The sequence below is a fragment of the Corythoichthys intestinalis genome, chromosome 20, assembly GCF_030265065.1.
Source record: "Corythoichthys intestinalis isolate RoL2023-P3 chromosome 20, ASM3026506v1, whole genome shotgun sequence".
In the NCBI taxonomy this organism is placed as follows: domain Eukaryota; kingdom Metazoa; phylum Chordata; class Actinopteri; order Syngnathiformes; family Syngnathidae; genus Corythoichthys; species Corythoichthys intestinalis.
This window is the reverse complement of record NC_080414.1, coordinates 23,266,973-23,278,291: the sequence shown is the minus strand read 5'-3', so window position 1 is coordinate 23,278,291 and position 11,319 is coordinate 23,266,973. Positions and strand designations below refer to the sequence as shown.

Here is an 11,319-nt window from a genome sequence, read left to right as displayed (position 1 = left end):
CCATCTAAAGGGCTGTTCCATTTCCCTAAACAGCGAAGTGAACTTGGTGAGATTGACCCTTAGAGGGCTTAGTGATTGAGTCAACAACGATGGTCACTCCGGAGTTCCCTATATCCCACAATGCATTGCAGTGGTGCACGGAAAATATGTCCATACGGTGGTGATAGTGAAGCTCAAACACTGTTCGCTGCTTTATATACAGTGCCCTCCATAATTATTGGCACCCCTGGTTAAGATGTGTTTTTTAGCTTCTAATAATTTTTTTTTTTTAATTCAAATAATATGGGACCTTAATGGAAAAAAAGAGAAAAATCCAACCTTCAATACAAGTGCATTTATTCAGTGGGGGAAAAAATCCCACATAAATAATTATTTGACATTAAATAATGTGTGTCACAATTACTGTATTAGCATCCCTGGTGTTAATACTTTGTACAACCTCCCAGTTGAAGCCTGGGACCGTGTGCTTTGGTCAGATGAGACCAAGATTGAGCTTTTTGGCAACAAACACTCTAAGTGGGTCTGGCGTGCCATGAAAGATGCGCATGCTGAAAAGCACCTCATACCCACTGTGAAGTATGGGGGTGGGTCAGTGATGCTGTGGGGCTGTTTCGCTTCCAAAGGCCCTGGGAACCTTGTTAGGGTGCATGGCATCATGAATGCTTTGAAATACCAAGACATTTTAAATCAAAATCTGTTGCCCTCTGCCCGAAAGCTGAAGACGGGTCGTCACTGGGTCTTTCAGCAAGACAATGTCTCTAATCATATGGCCAAATCTACACAGAAATGGTTCACCAGACACAAAATCAAGCTTCTCCCATGGCCATCTCAGTCCCCAGACCTTGTTTTGCTGGCAAAAGGGGGTTGTACAAAGTATTAACACCAGGGGTGCTAATAATTGTGACACACATTATTTGATGTCAAATAATTATTTCTTTATGTAGGATTTTTTCCCCACTGAATAAATGCACTTGTATTGAAGGTTGGACTTTTCTCTTTTTTTCCATTAAGGTCCCATATTATTTGAATCAAAAAAAATTATTAGAAGCTAAAAAACGCATCTTAGCCAGGGGTGCCAATAATTATGGAGGGCACCGCCCAAGAAGAAAATGAATTAAGCTGCCAGCACGGTGTTTGAATATTATACCAAACTGCCTTTCGAAACTAAAATTCATTAATTGTTGTTAAAAAGTAAAAATAAAATAATTAGACACTATGTGGCAGTTATGGTAGAACGTATGGAATCACAGGAGTGCAATAACAAAAAAAAAAAAAAAAACGAATAAATATAAAGAAAAATAAATGAATACATAAAAAGTAAAGTAACTTTTTTATTGACTCCCTTTTGTCATAAAAATGGAAAAAAAAACTGACATTGATTCATTGATGTTTCTAATTCGCTTTTCCATTTTGCTTTTAACGAAAGGAATGGTCTGTCAATCAAATATCGTTGGGAGGGACTGAAACTACACTTCAAATAGGTTAAATGTGTTTCAACAACAAATCTGTCGACAATTTATAAGGTATAGACAAAAAAACACATATATAATGAATTGCCCAAATCAAATTTGATACAAAACTAATAATTCTGATAATTCCCAGGTACTGACGTATTGCCATCATGCGCGGAATACGTCTTCCGTCTTAGTGACATGAGTCGCCATATAATTTGTGTGATTTGGAACAATTGTGCCACCAGGGGTTAGCCAGGCCTGGCCAAGGCTCCCCCCAATGAATTTGTTGGCCACCGCACTCGCCAGTATAATGTCAGATTGTTGTAGCTGCGGAACTCAAAATGTTGACTGGACTATTAACATTACACAATATAATAGTATACAATGTAACAATCAACCAAAGTATATCAGTAAGCGTGTCCTGAAGTCTTTCTGACAGTTTTCTGCTGGCCTGCTTATTACTACAAACATACACTCACTGGTCACTTTATTAGGTTCACCTGTCCAACAGCTCGTTAACACCTTTTTTCTAATCAGCCAATCACGTGGCGGCAACTCAGTGCATTTAGGCATGTAGACATGGTTTAAGACAATCTCCTGCAGTTCAAACCGAGCATCAGTATGGGGAAGAAAGGTGATTTGAGTGACTTTGAACGTGGCATGGTTGTTGGTGCCAGAAGGGCTGGTCTGAGTATTGCAGAAACTGCTGATCTACTGGGATTTTCACGCACAACCATCTCTAAGGTTTACAGAGAATGGTCCGAAAAATTAAAAATATCCAGTGAGCGGCAGTTCTGTGGGGGGAAATGCCTTGTTGATGCCAGAGGTCAGAGGAGAATCGCCAGACTGGTTCGAGCTGATAGAAAGGCAACAGTGACTCAAATAACCACCCGTTACAACCAAGGTAGGCAGAAGAGCATCTCTGAACGCACAGTACGTCGAACTTTGAGGCAGATGGGCTACAGCAGCAGAAGACCATGCCGGGTGCCACTCCTTTCAGCTAAGAACAGGAAACTGAGGCTACAATTTGCACAAGCTCATCGAAATTGGAAAAACGTTGCCTGGTCTGATGAGTCTTGATTTCTGCTGCGACATTCGGATGGTAGGGTCAGAATTTGGCGTCAACAACATGAAAGCATAGATCCATCCTGCCTAGTATCAACCGTTCAGGCGGGTGGTAGTGGTTTAATGGTGCCAATTGAGCATCGTTGGAACGCCACAGCCTACCTGAGTATTGTTGCTGACCATGTCCATCCCTTTATGACCACAATGTACCCAACTTCTGATGGCTACTTTCAGCAGGATAATGCGCCATGTCATAAAGCTGGAATCATATCAGACTGGTTTCTTGAACATGACAATGAGTTCACTGTACTCAAATGGCCTCCACAGTCACCAGATCTCAATCCAATAGAGCATCTTTTGGATGTGATGGAACGGGAGATTCGAACATGGATGTGCAGCCGACAAATCTGCACCAACTGTGAGATGCCATCTTGTCAATACGGACCAAACTCTCTGAGGAATGCTTCCAGCACCTTGTTGAATCTACGCCACGAAGAATTGAGGCAGTTCTGAAGGCAAAAGGGGGTCCAACCCGTTACTAGCATGGTGTACCTAATAAAGTGGCCGGTGAGTGCAGACTTCATAACCTATTGATATGACACGGGAAACAGAGCAGATTCTTTGGGGGCCTGTTTTCAAAAACTTCAAATTGAAATATTGTCAGAACCAAAGCTGCTACTGACCTAAAACCAAAACAGGCACCTACCTTAGCCATATGTGAGTCTTCATGAGCAGCGGCATCAAAAAATTCAAAGTCGTTCCCTTATAAAATATACAGTAAAGCGTTTCGGGTTCATCAACATGTTGTGCCCCCCCCGCCCCAAAAGTCAAACCCCGCCTATGTTTTTTCCATGATTTTCTTGCCTGTGAGTGAATGAGGGCAGGTGTGTTCCATTTACGTCTTTCGCTCCCCCTTCGCCCACTTTCCTTTCGCCCTCCAAGTGGCCCCTATGTGACGTCATAGCAAGTGCTTAGGGCAAGTGAGCAAGGGCAACTCAAACCGTGATTGGAACGCAGCCAAGACTATAGTGATCCCTCGCTACTTCGCGCTTCAAACTTCACGCCATTGCGGATTTTTTTTTCAATTAAAAAAAAAAAAAATACAGTGTTTTATTTTAAAATGTTTTAAAAAATCTTTGCTCCTCATCTCCACATGTGACTCGTGTAATCGGGCATTTTCGGGAAAACTGTTGGGGGAAAAAAAAATATCCAGAACTAAGTAGACATTTTGGTCATTTCTGGCTCAGTCTAAGAAAAGTGGAAGGAAAGTTTTTTTATTTATTCATTTATTCATTCATTTATTTTAAGCATTGCAAAAACAACCCCCCCCCCCGGAAAGAATTGAAACTTTAAAGCAGGGGTCCCCGAACTACGGCCCGCGGGCCGGACACAGCCCGCAGCCACATTTGGTCCGGCCCCCTGAACAACAACAACAACAACAAAAAATTGTTTAAAAAAAATTTTTTTTTTTTCAATAGTGTTATTTATTTCCAGGCTTTTTTTCTGTGAATAACCCAGAGAGGGTTATTTGGTTATTATCTATTTAATTAATAGTGTTATTATTATTTATTATTATATTCTATTGTATTATATTAGGGCTGTCAAACGATTAAAATTTTTAATCGAGTTAATTACAGCTTGAAAATTAATTAATTGCCATTCAAACCATCTATCAAATATGCCATATTTTTCTGTAAATTATTGTTGGAATGGAAAGATAAGACACAAGACAGATTTATACATTCAACATACGGTACATAAGTACTGTATTTGTTTATTATAACAATATATCAACAAGATGGCATTAACATTAACATACATAACATAACAACATAACATTCTCTTAAAGTGATCCATGAATTGAAGGACTTGTAGTTCTTAAAAGATAAATGTTAGTACAAGTTATAGAAATGTTATATTAAAACCCCTCTTAATGTTTTCGTTTTATCAAAATTTGTAAAATTTTCAATCAAAAAATAAACTAGTAGCTCGCCATTCTTGATGTCAATAATTACACCATGCTCACTCAAGGTACTAACCCATAAAATCAGTTGGACCCAAGAGCCAGCAGATGGCGCCAAACACCAAAAAAAAAGTAACATGCGGGCATTACACTGTACTGTCATCTTAATCTGTTTGAGCGGGGCATGTGCGTTAAGTGCGTCAAATATTTTAATGTGATTAATTTAAAAAATTCATTACCGCCCGTTAACACGATAATTTTGACAGCCCTAATTATATTATTTTTATTTTATTTACTTTTGTTCCGTGAAGAATCCAGAAAGGGTTATTTGATTGTGGCTTTCTGAAAAACAATACATTTTTCCATTTAGGCACTCCTGCAATCGTCCCACTTTTTCTGTTACAAACTGACCCCGGCCCCTCATCAGAGAAGGGAAGGGTTATGTGGCCCTCACAGGAAAAATTTTGGGGACCCCTGCTTTCAAGACAATAGTATTTTTTTTATTTTGATTAAAATCTTTAAAGACTGACATTAGATTTAGAGAAAATGGATTTTTTTTTTTAATCTAACAGAATTACTCTGCTCTCTGTTCAGTAACTATAAAAATAAAGAAATATACAGTAATTTTCTTATAATGATTAAACTTTCATTGCAATTTCCAGGGTTTACTGCCTGTTAAATCATTTAGGTGAAAAGCACTTAAAATTATGCAATGAAATGTAATCTATCATGTAGAACATTTTATGGCATCTCCTCCACAGCTTTGAAATTTACTGTGTTGTCATTGTCACCATCCACTGCAAAGAGAGCATTTCTGATTAATGATGATATCTGATTATGATCAGTTTGACAGTGTTTACTCACGTTATCGCAACAGTGGGGTTATAATCTAAGCATCGGATTCGGCATGCGAATTCTTGAGAAGCCATCGGTTCTTGTGCTGGCTGTGTCCAAAGCCCTCGTCGTAATTTCCTTTACTTTGGAATAGTTGTCGGTAGTGGAATATGCAGTAGAATTCCCCGTGTAAAGGTGCATAATTGATCATGCTACAAATTCAGCAGAAGTCATTGTGTGTCATTAAAAAAAAAAAAAAAAAAAGTCATTTTCAGTACAAAACATCCTCACAAGGATCACAGGGGTGCTGGATCATATCCCAGCTGGCATCAGGCTAAAGGCAGACTACACCTTGAACTGGTCATCAGACAGTCACATTCAGTGGGGCAAATAAGTATTTAGTCAACCACTAATTGTGCAAGTTAGAGAGGCCTGTAATTGTCAACATGGTTAAACCTCAACCACGAGAGACAGAATGTGTGTGTGTGTGGGGGGGGGGGGGGGGGGGGGGGAAATCTCATTGTTTGATTTTTAAAGAATTTATTTGCAAATCATGGTGGAAAATAAGTATTTGGTAAATACCAAAAGTTCATCTCAATACTCTGTTACGTACCCTTTGTTGGCAATAACGGAGCCCAAACATTTCTGGAACTCTTCACAAGCTTTTCACACACTGTTGCTGGTATTTTGACCCATTCCTCCATGCAGATATCCTCAAGAGCAGTGATGTTTTGGGGTTGTTGGGCAACACGGACTTTCAACTTCCTCCACAGATTTTCTATGGGGTTGAGATCTGGAGACTGGCTAGGCCACTCCAGGGCCTTGAAATGCTTCTTACGAAGCCACTCCTTTGTTGCCCTGGCTGTGTGTTTGGGATCATTGTAATGCTGAAAGACCCAGCCATTTCTCATCTTCAACGCCCTTGCTGATGGAAGGAGATTTTCACTCAAAATCTCTCGATACATGGCCCCATTCATTCTTTCCTTTACACAGAACGGTCGTCCTGGTCCTTATGCAGAAAAACAGCCCCAAAGCATGATGTTTCCACCCCCATGCTTCACAGTGGGTATGATGCAATTCAGTATTCTTTTTTCTCCAAACACGATAACCTGTGTTTCTACCAAAAAGTTCTTTTTTTGTTTCATGTGACCATAACGCATTCTCCCAGTCCTCTTCTGGATCATCCGATTGCTCTGTAGCGAACCGCAGACTGGCCTGGACGTGTACTTTCTTCAGCAGGGGGACACATCTGGCAGTGCAGGATTTGAGTCCCTGGCGGTGCATTGTGTTACTGATATTAGCCTTTGTTAATGTGGTCCCAGCTCTCTGTAGGTCATTCACTAGGTCCCTCCGTGTGGTTCTGGGATTTTTGCTCCCCGTTCTTGTTATCATTTTGACGCCACGGGGTGAGGAGGGAGTTTAAAGTCCGTGTTGCCCAACGACAGCCCCAAAACATCAATGCTCCAGAGGAGATCTGCATGGATAAATGGGCCAAAATACCAGCAACAGTGTGTCAAAACCTTGCGAAGAGTTACAGAAAACGTTTGGCCTCCGTTATTGCCAACAAAGGGTGCATAACAAAGTATTGAGACGAACTTTTGGTATTGACCAAATAATTATTTTCCACTATGATTTGCAAATAAATTCTTTAAAAATCAAACAATGTGATTTTCAGTTTTTTTTCTCCACATTCTGTCTCGCATGCTTGAGGTTTACACATGTTGACAATAACAGACCTCTCTAATATTTTCAAGTGGGAGAACTTGCACTATTAGTGGTTGACTAAATACTTATTTGGCCCACTGTACATGTTAACAATGGTATCATAATACCGTGGTACGTACCTCTACATACAGAATTTTCAGGTTATGACACGCCTCAACAGGAAATGATTGCCTCTTGCTACGAAAGAAATTTCAGGAAACGAAAGGCCAAAAATACGGTACTGGTACTGTACTCTGGTACTCGTAGCTCCCAGAGTTTAATGAACATAACATACTTATAGCTGCTCTGCCATTGACTATTGCCTAGTATTCCTGGCAGGATCCAATTGGCTAAGAGGGACCTTTACTGTATGTGTATGTGTGTATGCCAGCGTCTTCTTCATTCACCCCTCGTGTTCCAACAACTTGACAGGAGTGTATTTGCGGTACTTTTATTCTTGTTTTAAAAAATTTTTTTTTTTTAATTATGCACAACTCTGATTTTATGTCTATTATGCAATATTCGAATTGTAACGTATATTTGCTACATGTTTTGATGCATTTTTATGCATTATAAAAGATTTATGTCTGAATGTTGGGGGTGTTGTAATGGAATAGGGCATTTAAATGGAAAATGCGTCCCTACTTAGAGAATTTTAAAGTGAGAAACGGCTTCCAAAACCAATTAATTTCGTAAGTAGAGGTAACATTGTACAGGCATCCCTCTTGCAAAGTGCAGTGCTACAATGCCAAACAGTTATGGCTTTTAATATGCAAACTAAATTTGTATAAAATTAAATAAATGCAAAAACAAACCTGTTACTAGTAGAACTTTTATTTAGAAAAAAAAAAAAAAAAAAAAAAAACGACAGGAAAAAACACTAAGTTTTTCTCTTGTGTTAATAGTCGTTTTGACAATTAAAAAATACTCAGTGGCGCCTACAAGTTGACAACATATCAGATGCTATGGTAAATTTGCACTTTCCTAAGTCTTTATGATTGCTTTTGTCCTGTATTTGAGCACAATGCAGAGAGCACTCACTGGAGTGTGTTGTGTTCAGATGCAACTCCAAAAAGGAGGATAAATAAGTGTCCTGTTAGAGCAGGAGTCTCCAAACTATTACGCTGTGGGTGCAGGATTTCATTCCAACAAAACAAGATTACACATTTACACCAATCAGGTGTCTTACAATTGTAATCAGCTGACTGCAGTCAGGTGCTGCTTGTTTTAGCACAAACCTTATTGGTTAAACTGTCTGTGCACAATCTGTAGGAACAAAAACCACGACCCACAGCAGCTCTTCAGCGGTTCGGAGACCCCTCTGCTAGAGATTGTGCAGGACATAGAATGAGGCATTAAAATGGAGGAGTGTAATGTAAAATGCAAGACGTACGGTCACTTTACTGGAGCTGTTAATCACTAATTTGATATGTTTTGGTATATCATAGCATATGCTGGATTTTCTAGCCTACTGTTGCAACAAAAATTTGGATAAAATATGGTTGCCCAAAGATGTTGTGAATGAAACAAATTGGAAACAAATATGGGCGTTGAATTATGGGGCGCCGTTTGTAAAGCAGCACATGCTGAAAATTACAACATTTTCTCACATTTAGCGCCACAGTGTTTAAAATGGTGTGAAATTTTTAGAGTCACTTTTTTCTTTTTTTGCACATTTACAACATTATTTAGCAACTTAAATATTTATTTTTAAATAAGAAGTTTTGGGCCTCAATGTTTAAATCGAGAGCTAAATATTTAATTTGAATCTTAAATTTATATCCTATATGCTAAATGTTAAATTAGGAAACGGTCGGAACTATTTAGTTTAATATTAGGGCTGTCAAACGATTAAAATTTTTAAATGAGTTAATTACAGCTTAAAAATTAATTAATCGTAATTAATCGCAATTAATCGCAATTCAAACCATCTATAAAATATGCCATATTTTTCTGTGAATTATATATATATTCTGTAAAATAAATTGTTGGAATGGAAAGATAAGACACTAGATGGATATATACATTCAACATACGGTACATAAGGACTGTAGTAGGCATTTCACTCTACTGTCATTTAAATCTGTCTATGCTGTCCTCACTCCGAAGTGTCTACTTTTTCCAAAGCTAGACAGCTAGTGAACGACGCCTTAATAATCAGACTTCTACCTTTTTCATCTGATTTATTAATAAAATGGCCTCAAACCATTGTCCTCTTTAGACCGTCTTAAAACAACCCAAAAAAAGTACACAAGCATTGCATTAGCAACAACGTTAGCTTAGCACGCTATACAGGTTAGCTAAACATAAACAAAAAGCGTCTCATACAAAAAATATAACATTTCGCTTACTAACATAATATGTACATTCTTTACAACAACCATACTTATGGACAAATCTTGTCCAAGGATCATATAAGCACAACAGAGACGTCGTGCAGCCATATTGAACTGGCAAGAAATCAATAAACCATGTCGCAAAGCGGCCACAAGAGTTCGCTGTTAGACAGCACAAAACGCCTTGCTGTAAAGCTTACCAAAAGGCAGAATACTGTCGGAGCGGGACATGTGCGTTAATTGCATCAAATATTTTAACGTGATTAATTAAAAAAATTAATTACCGCGCGTTAACGCGTTAATTTTGACAGCCCTATTTAATATGCAAATTCACATGACTGGAGACCGGAGGTAACAAAATAAAAGCTGGTGGAGCAGCTCAGACTGTCTGTTTACGTTGCTTGAATATGAATAAAACCTACTCAACGGTGGCAGTCTGCTCTTAGACATGAGCCATTGTGATAATAACAATATATAAGTAAAATACATATTTAGGAGAAACTATTTAAAGAGTGTTTTGTGTGCTCCAGCTTTTATTTTGTTACTTTCGGTCTCCAGTCATGTTAATTTGCATATTAAACTAAATATTTAGTTCCAACTGTTTCCAGATTTAGTATTTAGGATATAGGACACTGGTGTCAAACTGATTCCATAAAGGGCCAAGTGGGTGCAGGTTTTCTTTCCAACCAATGAAGAGGACACCTTTTGACCAATCCGATCTCTCACATGCGTAATCAGGTAAACTTTGTCAGGTGCTGCTTGTTTCAACAGAAAATTAATTGGTTAAACTGTTTGCACGGTATCGGTTGGAACAAAATCCAGCACCCACTTGGCCCTTTGTGGAATTGGTTTGACACCTATGATATAGGATATAAATTTAAGATTTAAATTAAATATTTAGTTCAGAATTTAAACATTCAAGTCCAAAAACTTCTTATTTAAAAATTAATATTTAGGTTGCTAAATAATGTTGTAAATGTACAAAAAAAAAAAAAAAAAAAAAAAGGTGACTCTAAAAATTTTAACACTACGTTTTCAACACTGTGTGGCACTAAACGTGAGAAAATGTCGTAATTTTCAGCATGTGCTGCTTTACAAACGGCGCCCCATATTGAATACACCCAGACTGCGATTCATCATTAAAACAAACTCTTTCACGTTCGTTACAATTCCTGTATTTTGAACGTAAATAGGGTATGTTAAATATTGTCTACTAATTGCACTATGTACAACTTTATTATTAATGAAAAAAATATTGGATAAGATACATACCTATATTAAAACAACATGAGCATATGGCGAGTAACCTAACGTTCATATGATCTTGAACGCAACTCTGCTGATCAGTATCATGGCGTTGGCTTCTTGGCTCGTAGTCAAGTCATTTCGCTGTTGTTAATCCGGTCTCTTTTCAGTATTTATTGGCAATAGTGTAGAGTAAAACATTATTGAACTCTACGGCCATGATGAAAAGAGTAGTTTCAGGGGTTCCATTGCAGCATTTTCGAAATGGATAGTCATGGAAATCCGGACGGTTTGCACGGACAAAAACCATATCAACCTTTGGAACGAGGTAAGAGTCATTAACTTTTATGAAACGAGGACTAAAAAAAAAAGTTTATATACCAAGTTTACAATTCATTTTTTTGTGTGCTTTTGTGTTGTGATGCAGTTGAGATTTATCTGCCATGTTCCTTCCAATGAGCCAACAAAGGCAAACATCAAGTTACGAGTTTTGAATATTATCTGCCTGTGTTAAAATTGTATGTAGGCATGTGCCGATTACCGGTTTCAAGGTGTACCGTGGTATGAAAACGTCAAGGTTTCAAAACTGCGAAAATATTCTGTCATATTTTGGGGTGAAAGTGGGCCGGTGTTCTGACAAATTTTGCAGTTGCTCAAAAGGGAGTGATGAAGACAAACATTTTTCCAAATAGTTGGCTGCATGATGACGTTGGCAGTG

At 38.3% G+C, this 11,319-nt stretch overlaps 1 long non-coding RNA gene across 1 annotated transcript in view; it reads left to right on the top strand.

Annotated features, from left to right (window-relative positions):
* Nucleotides 1-10,729: 10,729 nt before the first annotated feature.
* Nucleotides 10,730-11,319, top strand: part of LOC130908561 (uncharacterized) — a 201,447-nt gene continuing 200,857 nt past the window's right edge. Inside the window, exon 1 of the long non-coding RNA XR_009061614.1 lies at nt 10,730-10,929. This is a non-coding gene — a long non-coding RNA (uncharacterized LOC130908561). The remainder of the gene's footprint in view (nt 10,930-11,319) is intronic.